We start from the raw sequence: 17,924 nt of genomic DNA, 5'->3' as shown, positions 1-17,924 counted from the left end.
TTTACTATTAGAATTCAGGCATCCTTGCAACATTCAGTTCCGTTGGTTCATTTGTGTATCTTTGCAATGCACGCAAATGTACTGGAAAAAAGCAATTGTGTGAAATAAGGGGAATTCTGGCTGGGGAACTCTGGGAGTTGAAGTCTACACATATTAAAGTTGCCATGGTTGAGAAACATTTCCCTAAATATTTACATCAGCAAACCACATCTGCATGCAAATGAGTAACAATGTCTTGCAAGGTTTTTATGCTTTTTCAAAATGTCATCTGGATTGACATTGTAGCCACATTCAGTACTGACTATGGTAAGGATAATACCCTGCCTATCTCCTGATGCTTGGCTGGCTCTCTTCCCTTTGTGACAGAAAATAGATTTTATTTTCATTACAGTGTGAAAGACACATCAGAGAATTCAATGCCCCTTTCCATAGTGAGGGCCCTTGAACCATCAATATGGAAATAGTTTGATCTGGAATCTTATAATGCTTGCTTCCACATCCACATACTCTCACACAAACATTTATCAGGCCAAGCTGAGCCACCACAAGGCACCTAAAATGACATGTGCACTGTCTAAACATTAGAGATCAAAAGTTGAGAATTGAGAATTCCTAGTGTGTTTGTTCCACTTCAAAGATACCATGAGGAGACTGGAGTGTTGAAATCTGAGAAAAATTAAGGTGAGATAACTTCATTCTTCTAAATAATGAAAAGTTGAAATATGTCTATTTTTTGATCTATAAAAGAGAAAACTAAGGTCAGACACTTGGTTAGATCCATTCTTCATACATCTAGAGAAGCCTTTCTCAAACTTTTGACCCTGGAGGATCCCTTGAAATATTTTTCAGGCCTTGGGGAACACCTGCACATTCAGGTTCAAATATAGGCCAGAAGTTACAAAATTATAATATTGGTTTCATGGGTAGGCCTGTATATATGCAGTGTTCTTAGACTAAAAATAAAGAATGAAACTTACCGCTTTCATGTGAAGTTGCCCGAATTTGAAATAATTTTTTAAATAAATCGTGATCTCCCAGGGAATACCTGGTGACCTCTTGCAGAACCCTAGGATTCCACAGAACCCTGGTTGAGAAACCCTCATCTAGAGGGTTGCCACATGGAAGAGGTCATAGGCTTTTTTTTTTCCTTTTGCCCGTCAAGGAAAAATTAGATCTCACAGGCTTTGACTACAGGTTTAACTTGAACATTAGGAAAAATTAGAAATTCTTGATTATTTGATTAGTTCCACAATGGAACTACTTACCTAAAATTGTGCTGGATTCTTCAGCGTCAGAAATGTTTTAAAAAGAGACTAGACATCTAACTGGAATTTCTGTATCTAAGTAGAGCTTAGACTAGGCATCCATTACAATAACGTATCAGCTGATTCATGCTCTGAAAGATAGCAGACAGATCTTGCTCATGACCAGCAGCTGACCAAATTTCTAGCTAACTCTCTTGCTGGTTTTCATATATCAGTTAATGACTGCACATGTTACATATGTAGTGAAGAAATACACACACACAAACACACAAACTTCATATGATTATCTTTTCTGGCCATCCATTCACCTTTCTTTGTCTCCAAGGGATTGTTTGTTGTTTATTTGTTTAGTTGCTTCCGACTCTTCGTGACTTCATGGACCAGCCCACGCCAGAGCTTCCTGTCGGTCGTCAACACCCCCAGCTCCCCCAGGGACGAGTCCGTCACCTCTAGAGTATCATCCATCCACCATGCCCTTGGTCGGCCCCTCTTCCTTTTGCCCTCCAGTCTCCCTAGCATCAGCATCTTCTCCAGGGTGTTCTGTCTTCTCATTATGGGGCCAAAGTATTTCAGTTTTGCCTTTAATATCATTCCCTCAAGTGAGCAGTCTGGCTTTATTTCCTGGAGGATGGACTGCTTTGATCTTCTTGCAGTCCAAGGCACTCTCAGAATTTTCCTCCAACACCACAGTTCAAGAGGATCTATCTTCCTTCTCTCAGCCTTCCTTATGGTCCAGCTCTCCCAGTCATATGTTACTACGGGGAACACCATTGCTTTAACTATGTGGATCTTTGTTGTCAGTGTGATTGTCTCTGCTCTTAACTATTTTATCGAGATTTGTCATTGCTCTTCTCCCAAGGATTAAGCGTCTTCTGATTTCCTGAGTGCAGTCAGCATCTGCAGTAATCTTCGCACCTAGAAATACAAAGTCTTTCACTGCTTCTACATTTTCTCCCTCTATTTGCCAGTTATCGATCAAGCTGGTTGCCATAATCTTGGGTTTTTTTGAGGTTTAGCTGCAAGCCAGCTTTTGCACTTTCTTCTTTCACCTTCATCATAGGGCTCCTCAGTTCCTCTTCGCTTTCAGCCATCAAAGTGGTATCATCTGCATATCTGAGATTGTTAATGTTTCTTCCAGCAATTTTAACTCCAGCCTTGGATTCCTCAAGCCCAGCATGTTGCATGATGTGTTCTGTGTACAAGTTGAATAGGTAGGGTGAGAGTATACAATCCTGCCGTACTCCTTTCCCAATCTTAAACCAGTCCGTTGTTCCGTGGTCTGTTCTTACTGTTGCTACTTGGTCGTTATAAAGATTACTCAGGAGGCATATAAGATGACTTGGTATCCCCATACTGCTAAGAACTTGCCACAATTTGTTATGGTCCACACAGTCAAAGGCTTTAGAATAGTCAATAAAACAGAAATAGATGTTTTTCTGAAACTCCCTGGCTTTTTCCATTATCCAGCAGATATTGGCAATTTGGTTCCTAGTTCCTCTGCCTTTTCTAAACCCAGCTTGTACATCTGTAATTCTCGCTCCATGAATTGCTGAAGTCTACCTTGCAGGATCTTGAGCATTACCTTACTGGCATGTGAAATGAGCGCCACTGTTCGATAGTTTGAACATTCTTTAGTGTTCCCCTTTTTTGGTATGGGGATATAAGTTGATTTTTTCCAGTCTGATGGCTATTCTTGTGTTTTCCAAATTTGCTGGCATATAGCATGCATTACCTTGACAGCATCATCTTGCAAGATTTTGAACAGTTCAGCTGGGATGCCGTTGTCTCCTGCTGCCTTGTTATTAGCAATGCTTCTTAAGGCCCATTCAACCTCACTCTTCAGGATGTCTGGCTGACCACACCATCAAAGCTATCCCCGATATTGTTATCCTTCCTATACAGGTCTTCCGTATATTCTTGCCACCTTTTCTTGATCTCTTCTTCTTCTGTTAGGTCCTTGCCATCTTTGTTTTTGATCATACCCATTTTTGCCTGGAATTTACCTCAGATGTTTCTAATTTTCTGGAAGAGGTCTCTTGTCCTTCCTATTCTATTGTCTTCTTCCATTTCCACGCATTGTTTGTTTAAAAATAATTCCTTATCTCTTCTGGCTAACCTCTGGAATTTTGCATTTAATTGGGCATATCTCCCCCTATCACTGTTGCCTTTTGCTTTCCTTCTTTCTTGGGCTACTTCTAGTGTCTCAGCAGACAGCCATTTTGCCTTCTTGGTTTTCTCTTTCTTTGGGATGTATTTTGTTGCCACCTCCTGAACAATGCTGCCAACTTCTGTCCAGAGTTCTTCTGGGACCCTATCTACTAAGTCCAGTCCCTTAAATCTATTCTTCACCTCCACTGCATATTCCTTATGAATATTAGTGAGCTCATATCTAGCTGATCTGTGGGTCTTCCCTAAACTCTTTAGTCTGATCCTAAATTGTGCAATAAGAAGTTCGTGATCTGAATTACAGTCAGCTCCAGGTCTTGTTTTTACCGACTGTATAGATGTCTGCCACCTTTGGCTGCAAAGGAAGTAGTCAATCTCATTTCGGCGTTGTCCATCTGGTGAAGTCCATGCATAAAGCCGTCTCTTAGGTTGTTGGAAGAGTGTTTGTTGTTGTTGTTTATTTGTTTAGTCGCTTCCGACTCTTCGTGACTTCATGGACCAGCCCACGCCAGAGCTTCCTGTCAGTCGTCAACACCCCCAGCTCCCCCAGGGACGAGTCCGTCACCTCTAGAATATCATCCATCCATCTTGCCCTTGGTCGGTCCCTCTTCCTTTTGCCTTCCACTCTCCCTAGCATCAGCATCTTCTCCAGGGTGTCCTCTCTTCTCATTGTGTGGCCAAAGTATTTCAGTTTTGCCTTTAATATCATTCCCTCAAGTGAGCAGTCTGGCTTTATTTCCTGGAGGATGGACTGGTTGGATCTTCTTGCAGTCCAAGGCACTCTCAGAATTTTCCTCCAACACCACAGTTCAAAAGCATCGATCTTCCTTTGCTCAGCCTTCCTTATGGTCCAGCTCTCGCAGCCATATGTTACTACAGGGAACACCATTGCTTTAACTATGCGGGCCTTTGTTGTCAGTGTGATGTCTCTGCTCTTAACTATTTTATTGAGATTTGTCATTGCTCTTCTCCCAAGGATTAAGCGTCTTCTGATTTCCTGACTGCAGTCAGCATCTGCAGTAATCTTTGCACCTAGGAATACAAAGTCTTTCACTGCTTCTACATTTTCTCCCTCTATTTGCCAGTTATCAATCAAGCTGGTTGCCATAATCTTGGTTTTTTTGAGGTTTAGCTGCAAGCCAGCTTTTGCACTTTCTTCTTTCACCTTCATCATAAGGCTCCTCAGTTCCTCTTCGCTTTCAGCCATCAAAGTGGTATCATCTGCATATCTGAGATTGTTAATGTTTCTTCCAGAGATTTTAACACCAGCACCGTCGGCCGCTAGCCGTCCTTTCGGCTTTGAGCTAGCTGCGTCATCACCTCTGGGGCTAGTTGAACTCATCCTCTGTTCCTCCCCAGTAGCATTTTGACCATCTTCCAACCTGGGGGTCTCATCTTCCGATGGTATACCGACATATCTCTGGTTGTACTGATCCATTTAGTTTTCACGGCAAGAATACTAGGGTGGGTTGCCATTACCTTCCCCAGGGATCGCATTTAGTCTGACCTCTCTGTCATGACCTTCCCGTCTTGGGTGGCCCTTCACGGTTTAGCTCATGGCATCATTGAGGTGCTCAAGCTCCAGCACCACGACAAGGTAACGATCCTTTGCTGAAGAGAGTGTTTGTTATGCAGAGTGAATTGTCTTGCCAAAATTCTATCAGCCTATGTCCTGCTTCATTTTGTTCTCCCAGGCCATGCTTACCTGTAATTCCAGGTGTCATTTGACTGCCCACCTTAGCATTCCAGTCTCCCGTGATGAAAATAACATCTCTTTTAGGCGTGTTGTCCAGTAGGTGCTACAGATCCTCATAGAACTGCTCTACTTCAGCTTCTTCAGCATCTGTGGTTGGGGCGTATATTTAGATCACTGTGATGTTAGATGGCTTGCCCTGAATTTGAATTGAGATCATTCTATCGTTTTTTGGATTGTATCCAAGCACTGCTTTAGCCACTTGACTATTAATTATGAAGGCTACTCCATTTCTTCTGTGATCCTCTTGTCCACAGGAGTAGATCTGGTGGTCATTTGATGTGAAGTGGCCCATTCCAGTCCATTTCAGTTCACTGACACCCAAAAGGTCTATCTTGAATCTTGACATCTCACCAATAACCACATCCAATTTGCCCTGGCTCATAGATCGTACATTCCAGGTTCCAATGTTGTGTTGATCCTTAGAACATCAGATTCGCCGTTCACTACCAGCACCGTTGGCCGCTAGCCGTCCTTTCGGCTTTGAGCTAGCTGCGTCATCACGTCTGGGGCTAGTTGAACTCATTCTCTGTTCCTCCCCAGTAGCATTTTGACCATCTGCCAACCTGGGAGTCTCATCTTCCGATGGTATACCGACATATCTCTGGTTGTACTGATCCATTTAGTTTTCACGGCAAGAATACTGGGGTGGGTTGCCATTACCTTCCCCAGGGATCGCATTTAGTCTGACCTCTCTGTCATGACCTTCCCGTCTTGGGTGGCCCTTCACGGTTTAGCTCATGGCATCATTGAGGTGCTCAAGCTCCAACACCATGACAAGGTAACGATCCTTTGCTGAAGCTCCAAGGGATTACTTTCAGATGTTAACACAATGTATAAGAAATCAAGTGCCATTACATCATTTGTCTAGTACTAAGTACTGGCATTTTCATTATAGCATCTTCTTTAGATCCTCCACTCTTCAGTTTGAAGCCTTTTATCAGAACTTGTCTAGAGAACTCTTATCTTGCTGAAGGATTCCAATTTTAAATAGCTGAATGAACCATATTCAAATATACACATCACCCAACGCAGATAACTGTTGGGTTTCAGCAGCCTCCCTTGGCTAATACCTATAGTCAGCATCCCACTTTCAAAAAATTTCTGGATGTGGCTGTTGCACTGGAAAAGGAATACCATAACTACTATCTTTATTTTCTCAGATGATGGCAGCAGCAGGCCGTTCAGTTCACACAGGACTCCTTCAACCTGGCTCTGCTGCTAGCCCTGACACAGTGGGCTAAATAGATCCACTTTTCCTTAAATATTACATGAACTACTGTATGGTACTTTCTGTGAAATGCCCATAGAAAAATAGAAGCCCATGTATTTACAACTTTAGAAGAACATTTACATTCTTATGTGCTGAAATTGTTTCCAGTTTTCTATCTCATAATGTTTGGTATAACTGGTTTGAGGAATTCAACTCCTCCTGGAATAATTGTCAAGAAGATTTTCGGCACAAAGACAGGTTATATCCTATGGAAAACTAATCTTAATAACCTATAATTTCAACACCAAATTCCTTTTGCTGCTAGTTTAACAGGTCTATACACTTTAGTCTCTGGTGAATCAGCCTTCCTGTTCGTCAAACATCTACATTTTATTAAATAATGGTGTTGAATGACATTCCTTTCTATAAGTGGTAATTCAAAATACATGTCATTGAGATGATACCTATCCATCCAAGTGACAGATGGGGGGAAATAGTAAAGAGAAAATTAGCAGCATAATAAATTCATAGCAATCAGGGAATTACATTGGGGAATAGCAGGCCTAAGAGCTGTTTTAGCTGATTTATAGGGAACTTGGTAAGTGATTTACAGACTAAAAATTCCTGGTGCTAAGATGCATTCTTTCTAGGCAGATCAGCTCCCACACAAATGAAATGAAATGAAATGAAATAAAACAGGGGAATATGGAGATTAGGCAGCTAACCCTGAGGGTCATAGTCTTTCACCACTAGTACTTGTATTTGCCTCTTCATTTCTTGCTTGCTTCCAGACATTACTCTTTTCTTGTTTGCTATCCATTCAGTTAACTTGTGCATCAATCATTCTTGTGTTATCAACTCTGGGGATATCTGCAGAAGTTTGATTTGTTTTTTACCTATGTGTATATATTTAATAAGCTACATACAGGGCATATCAGTATTTCATTTTTAAAATGTAATTTCTGTATCTTCAGCAAAGGATCGTTACCTTGTCATGGTGCTGGAGCTTGAGCACCTCAATGATGCCATGAGCTAAACCGTGGAGGGCCACCCAAGACGGGAAGGTCATGACAGAGAGGTCAGACTAAATGCGATCCCTGGGGAAGGTAATGGCAACCCACCCCAGTATTCTTGCCATGAAAACTAAATGGACCATCGGAAGATGAGACCCCCAGGTCGGAAGATGGTCAAAATGCTACTGGGGAGAAACAGAGGATGAGTTCAACTAGCCCCAGACGTGATGACGCAGCTAGCTCAAAGCAGAAAGGATGGCTAGCGGCCGACAGTGCTGGTGGTGAACGGCGAATCCAATGTTCTAAGGATCAACACAACATTGGAACCTGGAATGTAAGATCTATGAGCCAGGGCAAATTGGATGTGGTTATTGGTGAGATGTCAAGATTCAAGATAGACCTTTTGGGTGTCAGTGAACTGAAATGGACTGGAATGGGCCACTTCACATCAAATGACCACCAGATCTACTCCTGTGGACAAGAGGATCACAGAAGAAATGGAGTAGCCTTCATAATTAATAGTCAAGTGGCTAAAGCAGTGCTTGGATACAATCCAAAAAACGATAGAATGATCTCAATTCAAATTCAGGGCAAGCCATCTAACATCACAGTGATCTAAATATACGCCCCAACCACAGATGCTGAAGAAGCTGAAGTAGAGCAGTTCTATGAGGATCTGTAGCACCTACTGGACAACACGCCTAAAAGAGATGTTATTTTCATCACGGGAGACTGGAATGCTAAGGTGGGCAGTCAAATGACACCTGGAATTACAGGTAAGCATGGCCTGGGAGAACAAAATGAAGCAGGACATAGGCTGATAGAATTTTGCCAAGACAACTCACTCTGCATAACAAACACTCTCTTCCAACAACCTAAGAGACGGCTTTATACATGGACTTCACCAGATGGACAACGCCGAAATCAGATTGACTACTTCCTTTGCAGCCAAAGGTGGCAGACATCTATACAGTCGGTAAAAACAAGACCTGGAGCTGACTGTAGTTCCGATCATGAACTTCTTCTTGCACAATTTAGGATCAGACTAAAGAGATTAGGGAAGACCCACAGATCAGCTAGATATGAGCTCACTAATATCCCTCAGGAATATGCAGTGGAGGTAAAGAATCGATTTAAGGGACTGGACTTAGTAGATAGGGTCCCAGAAGAACTCTGGACAGAAGTTCGCAACATTGTTCAGGAGGTGGCAACAAAATACATCCCAAAGAAAGAGAAACCAAGAAGGCAAAGTGGCTGTATGCTGAGACACTAGAAGTAGCCCAAGAAAGAAGGAAAGCAAAAGGCAACAGTGATAGGGGGAGATATGCCCAATTAAATGCAAAATTCCAGAGGTTAGCCAGAAGAGATAAGGAATTATTTTTAAACAAGCAATGCACGGAAGTGGAAGAAGACAATAGAATAGGAAGGACAAGAGACCTCTTCCAGAAAATTAGAAACATTGGAGGTAAATTCCAGGCAAAAATGGGTATGATCAAAAACAAAGATGGCAAGGACCTAACAGAAGAAGAAGAGATCAAGAAAGGGTGGCAAGAATATACAGAAGACCTTTATAGGAAGGATAACAATATCGGGGATAGCTTTGACGGTGTGGTCAGTGAGCTAGAGCCAGACATCCTGAAGAGTGAGGTTGAATGGGCCTTAAGAAGCATTGCTAATAACAAGGCAGCAGGAGACGACGGCATCCCAGCTGAACTGTTCAAAATCTTGCGAGATGATGCTGTCAAGGTAATGCGTGCTATATGCCAGCAAATTTGGAAAACACAGGAATGGCCATCAGATTGGAAAAAATCAACTTACATCCCCATACCAAAATAGGGAAACACTAAAGAATGTTCAAACTATCGAACAGTGGCGCTCATTTCACATGCCAGTAAGGTAATGCTCAAGATCCTGCAAGGTAGACTTCAGCTATTCATGGAGCAAGAATTGCCAGATGTACAAGCTGGGTTTAGAAAAGGCAGAGGAACTAGGGACCAAATTGCCAATATCCGCTGGATAATGGAAAAAGCCAGGGAGTTTCAGAAAAACATCTATTTCTGTTTCATTGACTATTCTAAAGCCTTTGACTGTGTGGACCATAACAAATTGTGGCAAGTTCTTAGTGGTATGGGGATACCAAGTCATCTTGTCTGCCTCCTGAAGAATCTGTATAATGACCAAGTAGCAACAGTAAGAACAGACCACGGAACAACGGACTGGTTTAAGATTGGGAAAGGAGTACGGCAGGATTGTATACTCTCACCCTACCTATACAACTTGTACGCAGAACACATCATGTGACATGCTGGGCTTGAGGAATCCAAGGCTGGGGTTAAAATCTCTGGAAGAAACATTAACAATCTCAGATATGCAGATGATACCACTTTGATGGCTGAAAGCGAAGAGGAACTGAGGAGCCTTATGATGAAGGTGAAAGAAGAAAGTGCAAAAGCTGGCTTGCAACTAAACCTCAAAAAAACCAAGATTATGGCAACCAGCTTGATCGATAACTGGCAAATAGAGGGAGAAAATGTAGAAGCAGTGAAAGACTTTGTATTTCTAGGTGCGAAGATTACTGCAGATGCTGACTGCACTCAGGAAATCAGAAGACACTTAATCCTTGGGAGAAGAGCAATGACAAATCTCGATAAAATAGTTAAGAGCAGAGACATCACACTGACAACAAAGGCCCGCATTGTTAAAGCAATAGTGTTCCCCGTAGTAACATATGGCTGTGAGAGCTGGACCATAAGGAAGGCTGAGAGAAGGAAGATTGATGCTTTTGAACTGTGGTGTTGGAGGAAAATTCTGAGAGTGCCTTGGACTGCCAGAAGATCAAAGCAGTCCATCCTCCAGGAAATAAAGCCAGACTGCTCACTTGAGGGAATGATATTAAAGGCAAAACTGAAATACTTTGGCCACACAATGAGAAGACAGAACACCCTGGAGAAGATGCTGATGCTAGGAAGAGTGGAGGGCAAAAGGAAGAGGGGCCGACCAAGGGCAAGATGGATGGATGATATTCTAGAGGTGACAGACTCGTCCCTGGGGGAGCTGGGGGTGTTGACGACCGACAGGAAGCTCTGGCGTGGGCTGGTCCATGAAGTCACGAAGAGTCGGAAGTGACTGAATGAATAAACAACAACAAAACAATTTCTGTATCTCTCTTTTATTATAATGAAAGCATCAAATTATTAAAGCATCAAAGCAGGCATCTCCTAGAACAGAGTATGTACACCAGTGTATCCTAGTTAATCCATGTACCAATGCCCTGTTAATGCCCTGTTAACAAACATTCAGGCTCATCTAGCAAAGGCCATCACCATATGGACAATCCAGCTGAGAAATTTTAGTGCACGCACATACACATATACAAAAATCCATTGCATTGTACAGAACCTCCATAGCTCATCTCCTGGACTGTGACTATGGAGATCAGACTTTGGCATCTTCATGCAACTGAAAGTTTGTATAATCAGCCTGGGAAACACCAGACCAACCCTTTTCTGTCTGCCTGTTCCTCACCCATAGAAATGAAAGACTTAATAATACCGACAGAAGACAAAAATGTATTATGGAGCATTTGACCTTTCACCTTGGAGAATGAAAGGAAACTCCAAATGTCTCAACCCCTAAGAATAACAGTATGGAAAAGCTTTGTCAGTGTAAAATTAAGGGCTGTTGTGGCAACAAGCAGCACATTCATCAACTCACTTTCTCTGTCTGCATGTAAACAATTATAACTGTCACATGGAAGACATGAAGTCACAGTTTTCATGCCTGGAAACTGAGAACAGCCCAGGAGTATCAGCAAAGGAGAGGAGAATTGCATGCATGGAGGAGTAGAGTGCCAAGGCCAGCTGAGCATGGTGAGTGGCAATGGCGGAGGCTACTCACCTGCCCTTTCATCCATTCATCACCTGGGCCCCATTTATCACACTTCTGTGTCTCCATGTAAATAACATGATAAACAGCTGCAAGGACAAAGGTGGCACATGAAAAAGAAGTTAATGTCATACAAAGAAGGGAGAAGCAAAGCCCACTGCAAATCAGAAATGGAAGCTGTAACTAGTATGTTTAATTATTGCTCGCATGAAGGCATGGACAAAAATGTCAGTTATTGTATTTTCTGCATTCATGGTATTTATTATAATGGTTGATTGTTTATAATACTATTGTATTCATTGCTATGCATATTTATGCACTACAGTGTTTGCTGTGATTGCAGAGGTTTGCAAGTTTAATAAATACATTTCCATTTCTCATTTTTTCTTATATTTGTTTTGTCCTGAATCCACATCCATTTGAGAGTGTTTTTAAAATGTTCCTGCCCCCTCAAAATAATGCACACATATGTTTACATGCACATTTCCATGTATAAGAGTTTTGGTGTACAGGTTTGCCTAATATAACATTTTTTGCAATCCTCCCCCCCCCTAATAAATAGCACATTTATATATTTACAGACACCCATTTTCAGCTGCACTCTTTCCCTTCATGTCCCTTAAAAAACATTCTTTTGCATAACTTTTGAAACTGGAGAATTGCATTGTAAGCTTTGAAAAAGTTTGTAATATAAAGAAAAATGACATTTTGTATAACTGCATTTACATACATTAGCTTGAAAGTGCAAAGTTAGTTAAGAATGAAATAAAATGTGATTGGCTGAATTTCTTTCTCATCCCTAGAGCATATACACATTCTTACTCTTTGGAGGATGCCTACTACTAGAGTACCAGCATACTACTATTATTAGTTCTAACAGTAGCAATGGGAATAATTAGATACACAATGCCTTTGATTTTGTTTTAGAAACTGTATTACTTTCCTTTCCACTGTAATTTAAAAAAATGAAGTTTTCATCAAACTCACAATATATATTTGAAAAGAAATCAAACAGCACGCAGGAACACCACAGCTGAATTACTGGAATTAGCTATTATAACACCAAAATGGCTCTTGATTTACAGTCTAAAGTTATATCATTCAGACAGAACCCAAGGAAGTAAAGAGTTGGACAATTACACATAATTCTGAATACCCAACTTTTCCCTCAAGAATATTCTACATTTCTTATTTCAAATCCACAAAGCAGTGGTCCATTTTGGAGTAGAAAAGTTCTTTGAAAAGCTTTTTAAATTAGACAGCTTATGAACTAAGTGTAGCCATGAGCAAATCCATAAAGTAGCCAGTGGTTGCGACAGCAAGAGCTACACTGCGGCTATTGGGAAAGAGCAAGAGAAAGTTAATATTTGGCAGACACCAAGTGCAGCTGAATGCATGCTAAAAATAAATTGTCTTTGTTTCTCTTCTTAATGGCCGGTCATTAAGGCAACTGTGCAAATGTAACATATTGTGAAGGTTCCCTTAAGAGCTGCTTTCATCCATCTTTATTATTTATTGGTTTAAGTCAGATGACACATCTGAGCTACTTTATAGTTGGAGGTGCGGCTGATGGGCTGCTTGCCCTATTTGACCTTGGAAAGGGCAACTGTAGTTTAAAGATGTTTATAAATGGTACATTTCATGGCAAAGAATGATGTGAAAATAAATTGAGTGCACTCCTGAAATGATTAAAAGGAGGACATTGTATAAACAGGATACTGCAGTGGGCCAGCTTCTGAAAAGCATGATACGGCACTGAGGAGAAACAAAGACGGCTGTGCATCAAAATGTCCTGCAAGGGGATCATTATAAAGGATTTCTTTTATTGCCTCTGATGGAAGCAGCATTTGTTCTGAGGGTAATGCTGAAACCTTTAACAATGGATCACCTATGGGCGTTGATGTTTAACATTCTAGGAAAATATGAGGTGAATTGAAATGCATTTAGCAACTGAACAATAGGAGAGTTCATCACCATCAGCGGAAAAATGCTAAAGAGCTTCAGACCTGCCAGTCTAAGGGACCATTTCATCCCACAGTACTTACTGTGCACGGTGTTCATGTCTGTGGCACAAGGGTTCACATTCCCTTCCATGCTTCATAGTCCCTGATGAAATCACATGCATGTTTATTTTTTTCACTGTGCTTTGAAGGCCCTTCTCTTTCTTTCTGGTTTCTTCTGCCATACTGCCCTTTAGATGTGTGTTGGTTGTGATGAGTTACACAGTCATACTCATCACATTCCTCCACTGTAACCAAGTTTGGACATAATGGAAAAGCTTGGATTCCTGCTATGGAATGGGTCATGGAAAGCTTTGTACAGGCACACTTTCACATCACTCCTCTCTATTTCTCCCCAAATTCCTCTTCCAATTTCCAAACCACAGTTCCCACCTTCTGGAAAAATGCTGTTTGTTTAAACTATGATCAATGAAATCAAGCCAGGATAAAACAGTTAAGATTTGGGGGCTTGTTTTTATTTATTAACATTTAGATGTCTACTCAAATCTATAAAAACTCTGGGCAGCATATAACTTTAAAAACAGTCAGAGTGAATATCCAACAAAAGAACAATGCACTCCAGAAGAAGAATCATTCCAGCAAACCAATATAATCTTATAAAAGGCTCACCATCCCCTCTAACCCAGTGCCTGGGGGACAAGGCTGGTTTTCAGAGACCTTTTAAACCCAATCAGAGTAGAGGCCATATGGATCTCTGGGGATGTTATTCCAGAGGGCAGGTACTGTAATAGAGAACAGCAGTTCCTGGATCCTGTCAGGTGACATTGTTTGATCAATGCAGCCTAGAGTATTCCCACTCTGTGCAATAATGCAAGATGGGCAGAAACTATTGCAGACAGGCGGTCCCTCAGATAGCCAAGCCCTATGCCACAAAGGACTTTATAGGTGGTAAGCAGCACTTTGATTTGCACCTGGAAGCCAACCAAAAACTAGTGTAGTTTAGGGGTCAGTCATGTTACATGGACTTACTGAGGAATGCCTGTTACTGTCTGTGCCACTGCATTCTGCAACAGATGTAGCTTTTGAATGATCTTCAAGAGCAGTCCAGTAGAACTCAATGTACAATTTACTATACTTCCTCAGTTTTGGGAAAAGCAGACAAGTGTTGGGACAGGAGAGCATGCCAGTTCAATGTTTGCTCTGGCTCTTTCATGCTATTCCATTCTACCTGAATCTAGCCTTCTTCTGAGCTGATGATATCCAAATGGACCACTTCAATTGATTGAGGATGAAGACCATAAGGATAAAGACAAAAAAAGGGGAATTGGTGCTGAAAAACAGAAACAACCCATGGCTCCAAAGCACAGGAAACAACATGAGTATTTAATCAGAATAAGTTACTCTGATTGCTTTATTTCAAGTAATACTCTTTGTCTTTAACATATTTGTGACTCTGAATGGAACCAGACAAGAAAATAAAACTTCGCTAATAGCCACAATAACTTCTTTATAAATTAGTTATTTTATTAATTGCTTAATTTATATCAAATCACTCCAATAATTAAGGCAACCTGCAAACTGGAAAAAAAATCTTCCTAGGTAATAACATATATGAATTAAACATTGTCAAGAAAGAGGTGTTGTGGATTTTTAAGCCATTAATCGTTCTATAAGCATGTTGCTTTCATTCACATCCACATAAATCAGTGCACTTGCTCATATTACTCTTGCAGTAACTTTCTGAGATAGACTACCTCTCAGAAAAATGTATTACCTAAGCATATACTCTATGAGGTCCATGGCTGAGTAGCTGTTGTAATGTCCAGTTTCCTGTCACATGAAATTATAAACACCAACGCTGCAAGTTAAGCATAGGGAATGAGGTAAGAACTCATGAAACATTTCTACATCTTCTTTATATTCTGAAAACATATGGCAGGCGTTAATTTCTCTCCTGTTATTCTAAGATGGGCGAAATGTCTCACAGACAATCTTTTTCCAATGATATTAATAAAAGTCTACCTCATACATAGCTGTGAAGTCTGGACAAATATTTTGTTAAAATGCCAAATGTTCTCTGTTGTCCTCAGGGTGTTGGGTTTCTGTATTTTTGGTCAGGCAATCCATAGCTATAAATTTAAAATAAATTAAAACAAGCAGATTTCAAACTTCACAAAGACTCTGGATGTTAGTTTCTTCCAACCTAGACTGGTTCCTGTTATAACTAATCCCATGCGACTGATAATGATATTCTTCCCAAGCCAATGTTCTTGATACTTCCTTAATGGCAAAACATCCAGGGTGCAACTAACAAAAAGCATATTAATAAAATTTGAATTCACATAATGGAAATGTTTTACTAAATTCTCTCTGGAGAATGATGCACTGTCCACACCCTTCCCAATGACTTCAGAGTGCTTATCTCTCAAAGGAAAGCAAAATTATATTTAGTTCATCACAGAGATCCTTAACAGGACTGGGGGAAAATGCAGCCTTTTTTTTTTTGTCACGATATTACTAAGCCTTATCCTTACTGTGTATAGAATAAAAAAATCATAAACACATGTCTCATTTCACCATAAGCACAAACTTCAGGAGACTAAAAGAAGCAGAAAAATATGGAAATGGCAGTTTAGAATTTAGTTCCTAAAGCTAGATCTTTAGTTCTACCAATAGAATGGTAGATGTGATTTTTATTCTGACCTTCTCAGGCCTTTCAAATGGATAAATCTTAGTTAACTAGATATTCTAAATTATTAGACATCCATGAATAAGGAATTCAGTGATCACTAGCCATGAGATCTTAACTGTTCATTTTTTTCTTAAAACCATCTTAGAAAATTTCATAATCTATTCCAGAGAAGTTCAGTTATTCATATTTTTCTTATTGTATTTTGTATTTATAAATGTCTTGAATTTTAACCTTGTTTTTATTGTAAACTGCTCAGAGTCCCTCCTCTGGGGTGGGTGGGAGATGGGCAGTGATAAAAATCTGATAAATAAATAAATTCAGTATATTAGAAATATAATGAATGAATGAATGCATATATTCTGCTCTTCCTTCTTGTTGGAGGCCAGTGTGGTTTACAAGCAAAAAATAAAATAATATGAAATGATTAAATGATTACATCAACAATCCTTAAAAAGCAGTAAATTCAAAACTGGGATTACTTTTAAAAAGAAAAGTAATATAACAGCCAGTCTAATAGACATTCTAGTTCTGGAATGATTGCTATTCTCCAGCTGCAAGCGAAAAGAAGATTGCATGAAGACCAGCCCATACTTCCTTCAGGAGAGAGCTCCATAATGCAGTCGGGGTATTGCCACTTAAAAGGCTTTATTCCTGCCTACAGGAAGTCCTCACTTAACAATCACAATTGAGACCGGAATTTTGGTTGCTAAGCGAAGTGGTCTTTAAGCAAATCTTACCTGATTTTACGACCTTTTTTGTGGCAGTCGTTAAGCGAATTACTGCAGGCATTAGGCAAACCACATGGTCATTAAGTGAATCATGTGGTGCCCCATTGATTTTGCTTGTCAGAAGCCAGCCAGGAGGGTCAAAAATGGCAATCGCATGAACACAGGACACTGCGACGTTCATAAATGCAAACTGGTTGCCAAGCACCCAAATTGTGATCATGTGACCCTGGGGACCGGTGTGATGGTCGTAAGTGTGAGGACCAGTTATAAGTCAGTTTTTCCAGCACCACTGTAAGTTTGAACCATCACTAAACAAATGGTTGTTAAGTAAGGACTACCTGTTCTGCATTGTGAGCTGAACCATCCAACAAACAGTTTTTATTAGGAAAGGTGATCTTTTGAGTACTTGGGTCCTTGGATGTTCTGGGCTTTACAGACAAGTGTCAGAACCTTCAATTGCCTGCTAGCTCAAGTGCAGTCTTTCAGGATGACTTAGCCACCCCACTTTACAGGTTCAGTTTCCAGACATTTTCAAGGGTAATCCCAGGCAGAGTGCATTGCACTAATCCAACCAAGATTACTGGGGCTATCCTGATCCAAGTAGGATCATTCACTGTCCATGTAACTGAAGCAAACTATGCTTTCAGTGACAGAATGGAATCATGGCAAACTGCCAAGGGATGCATCTATTCCTTCTAGGAGGAATACTATCTCATCCAGCACTGGGCAGTTTCCTAATTCCTGGACTGGAAAATCACTTATCTACAGTATTGGGGGGGAAAGGATTTGGACCTTTGAGAGTACATGTGGTGGGTTCACTCCCACAGTGGCTGCCATCAAAACTTTGCCAGTTGACAAAATTTCTACCATAGTGGGCATAGCCCATCACAAAACATTTCCTAGAAGGTGAACCAGTCGCCAGAATGCTTTATCCCCAGTGGGATTTTGTGGGGCCTAAAGTCCTCATGCAAATAAACGGAATGTTAAAATCTGATGATTTGTCAGCATGCCATCTTCTTATTTACTTTTCCTATAATTTTTAGAAGAACGTTTTCCTAACACTGATGTTATTTGGAAGCCAAACATTTTACTTCAGGAGATAGAGAAAAATATTAAGAAAAATTAGAGAACTTTCTGTAAGAGATATTTTTGAATTTCCATTTTTGGTTAACTTACAAGAAATGAAATACATTGGGACTAAGGCGAAAACCTCCCAGCAAGATCATATTCAGTATGATCAAGGACTAG

The sequence above is a fragment of the Candoia aspera genome, chromosome 1, assembly GCF_035149785.1.
Source record: "Candoia aspera isolate rCanAsp1 chromosome 1, rCanAsp1.hap2, whole genome shotgun sequence".
NCBI classification, from domain to species: Eukaryota; Metazoa; Chordata; class Lepidosauria; order Squamata; family Boidae; genus Candoia; species Candoia aspera.
The sequence above is the reverse complement of the archived record's forward strand: the minus strand, read 5'-3'. Positions refer to the sequence as shown.